Genomic DNA, 12,089 nt, shown 5'->3' with positions numbered 1-12,089 from the left:
ATTTTACAGTGATTTGGTGTTTATTTATACAAATTTGCATTTTCTATCGTAAAGTATCAATAGAAAACATAATATTTTAATAGAAGGGGCTCAAAAATGTCATTATATGGCATTATAACAAGTTACTTTGATTCAAAACAAGTTTTTGATTAAATTTTATAGTGTAGAAAACGTTAAAATACCGTTTTTTACATTTTTCGCCATTCCCAAAATACATTATAATCGATTTGGCTGAAAATTTACCCACAGATAGACAAAACATAGGACTTTAAGTGGTGAGAAGGATTTGAATTATATTACAATAACAAAAAAGTTACATGCAATATTATAGTCAAAAATATAGGCGTCTACTGTAAGTACAATTAACTCGAAAATATCGACCTCACGACAAAAATTGTTAAAAAGAAATTGTAATAATTGTAAATACGATTTATTTGGAACAATTTCAGTTCCTACCATTTTTGTCGAAAAGTTAAAAATGGCGGAGATATTGAGCAAAAAAGGTTCTCCTTTAAAATCAAGATGGCGGCTAACGTAACGGAGGAATTCATTCGTGATTTTAAATTTAGGCTACTATTGACTCCCCTAAAGTTCATAAACATAAAATTTTGGGCAGCTCGTCATTCAAGGTCAAATGCTATCCCGACTGGACTAATATATACTTTTGAGTCTGATATTACTGCATGTAACTTTTTTGGTATTGAAATATAATTTAAACCCTTCTAACCACTTAAAGTCCTATCTTTTGGCTATCTGTGGGCAAATTTTCAGCCAAATCGATGATAATGTATTTTGGGAATGGAGGAAAATGTAAAAAACGGTATTTTAACGTTTTTTACACTATAAAATTTGATCAAAAACTTGTTTTGATTCAAAATAACTTGTTATAATGCCATATAATGATATTTTTGAGTTCTTTCTATTAAAATATTATGTTTTTCATTGATACTTTACGACAGAAAATGAAAAATTTGTTTAAATAAACACCAAATCACTGTAAAATCGCATAAAATAACATTTTGAGAAAAAAAGAAGAAGAAGATTATTTGACTTTAAATATCTTATTTTTACGTCCCGCAGAAGCTATATACCAATTTTCAGACAAATCGGAGATCCAAAATTTTTTGCCTGAGTGATTTGACATGGAATGTACCATTGACAAATAAAAATTTCAATTAGACACCCCTCCAAATGGTAGGGGAGCCCAAGTGGGGATTTTTGCAGTAACTCGAGCGCCTCAGATTATCATATGGGAAGAAACCTGGTACCCTGTAGATGTACCTCTACCATATCCATCCATCCATCCAATGGCACTACAGCCCAAATCGAGCCTTGGCTTCCTTCAACAAGCTTCTCCAATCATTTCGATTTACCGCTGTTCTTTTCCATGAACGCGTTCCCAGGAAGTTCCTGGCATCCTCATCGACTTCGTCTTCACATCTCTTTTTAGGTCTTCCAACAGGTCTTCTTCCCTGCATTATTGCATTCAGCAATTTTCTGGGGATTCTATTCTCATGCATGCGGACCACGTGCCCTGCCCACCGTAATCTCTGCAGTTTAGTGTATTGTGCTAGAGTTGGTTCGCTATATTGCTCGTATATTTCTCTATTATACCTAATTCGCCAGTTGTTATTTTCACTTATTGGGCCCAGTATCCTATGTAACACTTTTCTTTCAAACACATCTAATGCATTGGCAGATTTTCACCACCCATGTTTCGCAGCCATAACTTACTATGGGCCTGATTATTGTTTTATATACCCGGAGTTTTGTTTTCCGGTGTACGTCTCGCGATTTGAATATGTGGCCCATCGCGAAATAGGCTTTATTTGCCAGCACAAGCCTTCTATTTATTTCCGGTTCTTCTTCATTGCTTGCAACCAGATCCATTCCTAGGTACGTGAATCTATTCACATGTTCTATATCGCCAATAAAGTGTTGTTGCGCCGGTCTATTTGATCTGGTTTGTATGAGTAGTTTTGTTTTATTTGTATTTATTGCTAGCCCTACTGCTTCTGCACTCTGTTTCAACTCAACGTAGGTTTCTTCCGCTGCATTCATTGTTCTGCTCATTATGTTTATATCATCTGCGTATGCTGCTAATTGGGTAGATTTGTTTGTAAGTATGTTATTTCCGCTCACCGTCAACCGTCTAATTACATATTCAAGAACAAGATTAAAAAGCGTTGGAGCCAGTCCGTCGCCTTGTTTCAGTCCTTGCGTTATCGTAAACGCATCAGTGATCTGTCCTTGAATACATATCTGTGCTTCTGTTTCTGTCATTGTCATTTGCACTAGTCGTATTAATTTTGATGGTATGCCAAATTCTTCCAATATATTAGGTAGAATTGTTCTATCTATTGAATCATAGGCTTGTTTAAAATCTACAAAGAGATTGTAAACGTCCATGTCATATTTCCATGCTTTGGCTAGTATTTGTTTAACTGTAAATAGTTGGTCAATGGTAGATCTATTTTGCCTAAACCCTGCTTGATATTCCCCGATGATTTTTTCCGTGAGAGGTTGAAGTCTTCGATTAAGGATGTTTGTGAATATTTTGTATCCCGAACAAAGTAAAGAGATGCCTCTATAATTCTGACACAACAGTTTGTCTCCTTTTTTATGAATAGGGCAGATTATACTTTTCTTTCATTGTTGGGGGATTTCTTCTTCTATCCATATCTCTCGTATTAGCTGGTATATCTGTTGTGTCAAATTCCTTCCTCCTTGCTTGAGTAGTTCTGCCGGTATTTTATCTATTCCCGGTGCATTATGGCTTTTTTGTATGTCGATTGCCGTTTGGACCTCCTCTAGCGTTGGGGGTCTAGTTAATTCATTTTCTTCTCCATCTTCCCCCAGCTCTTGTTGTAGTACCTCCTGCCGTGCCTGCTGCTGCCTCTGCTGTTGTAATGGTGGTTGTGCCCCTTTGTTTAATACTTCCTTAAAATATGTCATCCAGGTTATCTTAATTTCGTCCATATCGCTAATGATTTCACCCTTCTTATTTTTGCAGAGGCTAGCCTTCGGTTTGTATCCCTGTCTTAAATGTTTAATAAGTTTGTATGCACTACGTGTTTCGTTTTCCTTAAACTCCCTCTCTATGTTTAGTATCCGTTGGTTTTCGTACTTTCTCTTTTTCTGCCTGCACAGTTTATCTGCTCTTCGTCTTTTGTTCTCAAATTCTGTTTTTCTACCTCTACCATATATTGGCTCTAAATGCAGGGGAGTTCGTTAAGGGGGGGCCAAAAAAAAATCTATCCTTAGAAAAACTCGAAATCGTCAGATTAAGATAAGGTAAGTTAAGTAAGTACAGTAAAACCTCAATATAACGGACTAATCGGGGGAAGGGGTGTCCGTTAAAGCCGAAAGTCCGTTATATAAAAATAGGTTTAAAATAAATCAGACTATTTAGAAATGTGTCCTCATTATGCTATAATAAAAAGTTTATTGAATTTCTTTGTAAAATATAGCGTTTGGGATCTACGGGGACCCCATTGTTATGTAACGTATCTTGGTATGGGCAGAGTTAAGTATGCATAATATTAACAGGACGTTTTTATTTTTTTTACATTTGACCGGATTTTTTGTCCGTTATATCCGAAGTCCATTAAATAGAGGTCCGTTATATCGAGGTTTTACTGTATATGCAAAACAGTGTATATTTAAAAAATCAGACGATTTGAGCGGGGCGTAAGGAAATGGGTGAGTCCCAAAGTTTCACAAGAAAAAAGCGAATATTTCGCGAAATGAATGACAGATCGAAAAACTAAAAAATACGTACTCAATATTTTTTAAAAATCTATCGAATGATACCAAACACAACTTCCCACGGAGGGGGTAAATTTAATATTTTAAATACGAATCCCGCGATATTTCGCGAAATGAACATCAGATCGAAAAATACACTTATTCAATATTTTTGAAAAATCTAGTGGCACTAAACACGACCCCCCACAGAGGTGGGGTGGGGGGTTACTTTAAAATCCTAAATGGGAGCCCCCATTTTTTATTGAAGATTTGGATTCCTTACGTAAAAATAAGTAACTTTTATTCGAAACATTTTTTCGAAATATGGATAGATGGCGCTATAATCTAAAAAAACGATTGTGGAAAATGGAAAATTAAATTAAAAATGGACAAGTCCCCACTAAAATGGAAAATTTTACTTAACTTTTTTTGGTTTTAGGACCTACTCTTCACAACCCAATAGGTCCCCAAAGCGCTCGAGTGACTGCACATTTAGAATACTTTGCTCCCCTACCAAAAATGGCGTTTGAAAATTGGTGTAATTTGTTTAAAACTTATAACATCGCCGGGATTAAAAATCTTAAAATTATTTTTCGATATTCATATTTTTGGTAATTTTTGACATAACTACCTATCCACAAAAGAATAAAAATTTTCTAGAAGCATTTTTGGCCGAGATAGCTTTTCCCAGTTTAAAAATTCATAATTTGTTTATTTATCAATATTGAATTTAAAAGTACGTGACTACATCTATTAACTTGACTACTTAACAATGTCATTTACACACGTAATAAAAATTGTACAATATTTTGAAGAATCATGATTTTCGTAGCACCTTAAATGAAAACTTTTTGTCTGAAAATTGGCGGAGGAGTAGTGTCCAATATCTCTGTTAATAATGGGCAAATTTCAATGTTTTCTTTTAATTTGGGGTAGCATATAAAAATAATAGCATCTGCATGACCTTTTTTGTCATAAATAATCATTAATTAGTTATAAACAATTTTTTTGCTATTTTTTTTCTCTCTAGTATTGTGATAAACAAAAGTTGGCACCAAAGATAATCACAAAAGAGTATTAAAACAAATTTTTATTTTAAAAATTTAACAAAATAGTAAAATTTTGTTAAAGAATCATAAAAACTTTTTTTCTTTGTACAAATCATTGGCAAAATCTCGCAAAGATAATGTGAATACAAAATATAATATATAAAAAAATGGAGGACAACCTCTATATATAAATATATGTATGTATATAAGTGAATAAAAATTAACAAATATAGGTACACACAATTTTTAGTGTATTACCTGTTAAAGTTGTTAATACAATATGCGATGTAAAAAAGACATGAATTGAGATTTAAAATATATAAATGTACATAAATACAACATAAGTCGACTAATCTAGAGATTCCTATGTTCTTCTTCTTCTTAAAGTGTCCTCTCCTCAATGGAGACTGGCTACTATAATTGCAAACTCTTGTCTGTCTTCAACTGTTCAAAATTTAGCTCTGTCCATTGTCGGATGTTTCTTAGCCACGATAGTCTTTTCCTTTCCCTCAACCTTTCCTTTCAGTATTCGTTGAGCATACTGGTACTTATTGTTTCTGAGTTAGTGACCTATGTAGGTATGATGTTTTTCTAACTTTCACTGTGTTGAAAAGTTCTCGTTATTTACATCTTCTATGCAGCAATTCTTGATTTGAGGTATGCCTTTTCCTTGGTGTGAGGTAAGCGAATTTTGAAGATTCACCGTATACGAGTTCTAAGGTTCCACGTATTAACTGTATAGAGAAGAGTCCACCAGGCGTAGCATTTTGATAAACGTAGTCGAATTTCGAGTTTTATTCGAGAATCACATAGCAGTATTTTGATTTTTTCGAAAGATTTTCTTGTCTGCTCTATTCTCCATCTTATTTCTAGATTCAGCATTTAGAATGCTATCGATCCAACACCCCAGGTAATTAAATTTATTGACATGTTCTAAAATGCGTCCGTTTATTTTGCAAGGTTGAGGTGCATTCTGGTTTTTTCTGATTGATTTATTTTCATGTCGAACTGCTCACAGACTGAGTTGATCTTGTTAATGACTCGTTGTAGACCCAAGTCGGAATCTGCAATCAACACCGTACCATCGGCGGCGTATCTGATGCTGTTGATGTTTATATCATTCATCTTGAGCCACCTTCAGTGCCTCTTGAAATAGAAACTCAGAATAAAGATTAAATAGCAGTGGTGACAAAACACATCCTTGCCTAACTTCACTACTAATTTCTACTTCTGCGGACGTCGAACTTTCGATCCTAATTCTGGCGTTTTGGTTCCAGTGTAAGTTTTTTAGTAGTTTGATGCCTTTCCCATCTAAACTGATTTCTTACAATCCAATAGTAGATCGTGCTTTACTCCAGCAAATGCTTTTTCAAAGTATATGAAGCATAAAAATATATCTTTCTGTTGAACTAATCAGAACTAATAAACTGAACAGGGCTTCTCTCGTTCCCATGCCGGCTCTGAATCCAAACTGATCGTCTCTGATGATTGTTTCGCACTTTTTATAGATATATGTTTATGTACGACTTTTCAAGTTCTTCTCACAGCCTTTTTTAAGGCGTCATTAATTTTGACGTCATATATGACAATAGGGAACTTGCACATAAAAATATTTTTGCATAAAATTGTTAATTTATGTTTAAAAATGTTATATTCAAAATATTACGTCTTAACAATGAATAGTGTACGTACAAAAACTAATAATAGTTCCGCGCCCAAAATTTCCTTTTCAAACAACTTTAAAAGCTCGAGCTGGGGTCTGACGTCACCAAGCATTGCGTTCTCGTTCGCCCGTTCGGTGAGCTATTGCATTGAATGCATTTTGTCATTGCTAGTTGTGCGTGTCGAATAACTGTATTGTTTGCTCGGTGCTTATATTATTGTATTTAGTGTATTTCCAAAATCTTCGCAATATAAGTAGTATATAGTGCCGGAATGCCAAAGCATAACTGTCAGAACATCCAACAAATATTTTTTTACTCTACCAGTAGAACCAAAACGTCGATTGAAATGGCTAAAGGCATGCAGGCGAGATAAAAAGGATATTTCACAAAGTAGCAAAGGTCTTCATGTCTGTGGGGATCATTTCGATGTGAGTATTTATCTAATTAGGTACCTAATAAATAAGACATTTTCTATTTCAAGAAAAAATATTAGGTAGTTGTCGTTTCATTAGATGTGCCTACTTAAACTTGTTTATTTGTTGCAATTGGAACAAGACATGGATAACTATATAAATTCAAGATTATCGGTGGTCCCAAAATTATTAAGTCAGGTGTTGCCCCGCACATATTTGAATGTTAACCAGACAGAAAACGAACTTTTTCTCAGCCCATGAGGGAAGCAGCCTTTAAAAGGGTTAAACGACAGCTTCTTGAAGATGCCGCTTCTACATCTAAGTCTGTTATAGATCAGGGGTCACCAATTAGTTTCCCTGAGGGTCCGTTTCGAAAACCTATGACACTTCCGAGGTCCGGATTTATGCTGCCTGTGTCTGACTGTTCTGATTCGGTTTCTTTGTGGATTCTTGTTAAAAAATATCTCCTATAAACAAATCAGAATGGTGCCGGGCGAAATTTTTGGGCAGAAATTGTTTAATTTTTTTTTAACAAATTCAAAACATCACCTTTTCTGCCCGCGAAACTATGTTTTTAGCATTTTTGGGTCATCTTAAATAAAAAAGATCATCAAAAAGTAATTTTGAATTTGCTTAAAGAATTGTTTCACGCGGCACCCTTCTGATTTGTTTAAAGGGGACATTTTTGAACAGGAATCCGCAAAGAAATCGAGTCAGAAACATTTTCCATACGAAAGTGGCCTCACACATGGACTAATATGGAAAGGAAAATTAATAATATCTGATGGTTTTTTGCTTACTGTATACTTTTCTTTAAGTTTATCTGGTATAATAAATAAAATATAAATTCATTGTGTATTGTTTTGATGTTATTATCAGTATATTTTGAAAAGAGCAGTATTATAAATTGTTACTAAGAATATTTTAAAAATTAGGAATTTATATTTTGAATGCTAATGAAGTTTTTAGACATCTTCAATTTTGTAGAAAGGAAACTGAGGAATTTAAAATAAATAATCATAATACAAAATGCTAATTTATATGTTATCTTTTCTACATTAGTTTCAATCAATGCCAACTTATTAAATCTCAAAATTATTTTAATTAAATGCACATCTGAAAAGTACTACTTAACATAATATGTTATATTACTATATTATAGTAGAGAGGAAATGAATATAAAAAATGCACGTGACAATTTTATATTACAGCTTACTTAATTTCAAAATTAATGATTAGTAAGTACATATAACAATAAGGGGGAAAACTCTTTACAAAATTAAATTATCAGAGAGAAAAATGACATTTTTTTATGTACAACCAGTCTGAAGTTTGGAGTGAGTTTAGTGCAACTGAGTCTCATTAGGGAGTTGAGATATTCATCTGTTAAGTGAGATCTCTACCGATTTTTAATAAAGTTCATTCTTGATAAAGCGGCTTCGCACACATAAGTTGAGCCAAACATAGTACACGATTTCATGGCCAAACATTTTCAAAATTGCCAAACACTAGGTATATTTTGAATTTATTAACGGTCCGCACAAAACTAGCTTACGGTCCGGATGCGAACCGCGGTCCGCTAATTGGTGACCCCTGTTCTAGAGGACAATGATGATAAGAGACAGTGTGATCCTAGTTTCACAAACTTAGTTCAACCAGGACCTGAATTAAACCAACTTGCTTTACCTCAAAAACTGAATAATGCATCAACGCAGACTCGCATCAAAATCAGAAGTAAAGGTATTCAGTGTAAATTTCAAAGGAGTGTTATAGTCGGGTCGTCGCCATTGAAAATACATAATAAGGATGCAGGAACTTCACCTAAAAAAGACTTGCAAACATTATTTGAAGATACAAAAAGTGAATCAGGACGTTCTGTATTTGAAGATAATAGTGAATATAGTGGTAGTGATGACTATTGGTACCATGAAAGTGATTCTTTATCTTGTGATGAAGATGCGAAAGAAAAGGAAGTAAAACAATTTAAAATGTTGTCTCTGAAGTGTACGTGTACAGTGATGAAGTTGTGGTATTATAATATCACCCTGTACAAAATATGTTTAAAACTCATTCAAAATCATTAATCCATGTAGTATCTGTTCTTGTATCAATAACCGCAAGTAACATTGAATTGTCATGTTTTGTTATTATTTAAATGTGTATATAAACATTAACTCGGTGGAGAAAGATTATTGTACTGAGTATTTAATTATTGTACTAGGTCGTTACTGTTATATGTAAACACGTTGTTATAGTTAGTCATTGATGGAGTTGAGTGTAAATATAGTGTATCTGAACCAAGAAAGAGAGTTTTAATTAGTTTGGACCTAAAAGGCATTATACATCACACAATTTAATACAAAGTTACAATACAGACCTAGATTGCATACGTTTCAATTAATGGAAAAATATTTTAAACACAAACAATGCATCTATTTTTAACTCTAAAAAAGAACAGGACACACATGTATGTCTTCAGGAGATGATTTCGGCATAAGCGGAAGCAATGCTTTGAGAATATTTGCAAAATCTGTTCCATTAATTAGTAAATATTTAATAAGATCTTGTATTTTTAATCCCCAAGTTGGTCCAGTTAAATTAAACTTACCCTTAGCATTTCGATTAAAGGCGATTAAAATGCACTATACAATCCCCAGAATAGCCTAATCGCTTTCTTTTGAAAAACCCTCGTGAGTAATAGTATCTACTCATGCGTTTTAAGCACTTAAAAGTAGCAATTTCTATAGATTTATAAATTTCACTTTGAAACTAAATAAATTGATTGTAGAACTATGCAAGAATACAAATAATATCTGGTAATTTCCAATTAAATGCGATTAAAATGTTATATACAATTCTCGCAATACTCTAATCGCATTTTTAACCGGGCTCGACTCGTAGCAAGGTTGTGGTCCGTGACGTCAGACCAATAGAAAGACGTTCAAGCGCCTCCTAAGAAATTTGAATTTTATAGCATTTTCAAAACCTCGTAATAAGCGTATGGGTTAAGAATATTAGTATTTTTTACATGCAAGCGTTTTAAGATCATGTTATCTTATGTTTTTTAATATTATTTTAATATTTAAAAATTTATGCAAGTTCCCTATTAAGAATGTCCGGAATCATTGCACGACATTTTAGTTAAATCTGACAGTTGTCAGAATCGTATTCAACCAAATATGAAAAGGTATATAACTTTTATATTTGTAATTTAGTATAAAAACAAATCAATAATGTTGATTGTAATTATAAAAAGTTCTGTTCTTTGGTTTGTATTCGCGGTGTGCAAGTACTTGGAAGGGATACGCGAAACGATAGTGCGAGAATAGCGGAGAAAAATTGCAACTTGCTTAAATAATTCATATTGTCAATTGAAATTGTCAAATTGACGTACATTTCATACCTATTGTCATTGAAGAAGAAAAATTATATGTTGCTCCACAATATTGATATGATATGCAATTATTATATAAAGGTAAATTTAATTAATTGTATTTTGCTTGCCGTACTGCATTTTAATAACTAATTTTATTTACTACATACAATTATTTACGTTTTAATACCATAACCTAAATCTTATTTTTTCTTATTATTTTTTTGGACTATGGCCTTGACAATTATCCAGTAACCAGGACCATATGATTGGCCAATATAATTAAAAGTGCAGAGCGTAGAAACCAGGTGTCGCTTTTCCGAACTTGCACGGTCCCAATAGTCGCAAATATAGTATAGATTATAGTCGTATAGATACTATAGATAATAGGTAAATAATTTTTTCCGATCATAGCTCTATCTCTTAAACAACTGGAATAAATTTTATAAATGTGTATGATCACGGACGTACCTTTTTTTCTGTCACTTCCAACTTATTGCGTTAGAGAGTAATCGAAAAACTGTGACGCACTGAATAGTCTAGGCGCCAAATAGAGATCACCGTGTCCTTTTCAATTCTGATGGACAAACTCGACGGTTTCTTATGGATTTTTGGCTGCTAATTACGAATTTCGAGGGTGGATTTCGATCCGAGTGGTCCAAAAATTGTTATAAACAATTTAATTGTTTATAAATTGTTAATAAGGCTCTGACTCATAGACTAAAAGAGATAAAAAAAATGTTTCAAATAAAATTTGTTCCTTAATAAAAAACGAAGAAAAAATCGTTTACTAAACTTAAATCCAACAATTAGAACTCAAGATATTGTAAAATTAGTGCAAAATGCAAATTGCAAAATAAGTATTTTTCGAAGATTTATCAATCGTAACTCAGTTTCTACCCATGAAAATGAGCCTTTGAAGGTCTTATTTTAAAGCTTAATTATTAGGCTTCCAAACAAAGTTTGTTAAATTACTTAATCTCCATTTGTTTTAAAGTTATACCCGTTTGAAATTATAATTTTCTTTAAAAAATTGTATATTAATTTGTTTACAAGGGTTTCAAGCAAATTTGAGTTCGAAACATTTATACTTTAATTAATAATAATGATAGAAGAACTCAAAAAGAACAATTTGAGCTCAAGAAAATGTTCGTAAGTTTATTTTTGGTCAAGATATCGATATTTAAATGGCGCACTATGAGGCGCAAGATCGGCTCACCGCGTAAAGGTTCACGCGCCAACTTCTCGATGCAAATTATAATTTCTATGTATACATATGTTATCTTCATTTTTCATTTTTGAAGATCCTAATAAAATTTTATCATATAATTCTTATAATGAAATCCTCATACTGTACCTCGTATCACCTTTCATTCTATTTACTTTGTCTTCTATTTTTTGTATTAACTGAGAAAAAAACATTAAAAACTAATATTTCAGAAGTATAACTAAAAAGTAAGTTGATATTATTTATTGATACTATTTTTACAAACATTTTTTTCATGCACCTGCATAGAGATATACAGGGAATCTCAGCTTTTGTACATCTGCATAAGGTCTTAAAGAAATTTTAACAGTTACATGGTGGTACTAAGTCTGTTCTTGTAGGCAGTAAAACTAAAACTTTTTGGGGCTTCAGAGTCTAATTATCTATATGATATCCATATAAAGTGGATCTAGTTCTTTTGCAGCATCAAGGCCCGTCAATTGTGTGTATGCCGCCACATCATAAATGCTCGTTTTATATGCAATGATGATGCTGCAAAAGAACTCGATCCATTTTTATATGGATATCACATATTGCCTCATTTGTATGCGTAGAAGCCGAGTTACGATTGATAAA

This window comes from Diabrotica virgifera, chromosome 4, assembly GCF_917563875.1.
Source record: "Diabrotica virgifera virgifera chromosome 4, PGI_DIABVI_V3a".
Classification (NCBI taxonomy): Eukaryota; Metazoa; Arthropoda; class Insecta; order Coleoptera; family Chrysomelidae; genus Diabrotica; species Diabrotica virgifera.
The sequence above is the reverse complement of the archived record's forward strand: the minus strand, read 5'-3'. Positions refer to the sequence as shown.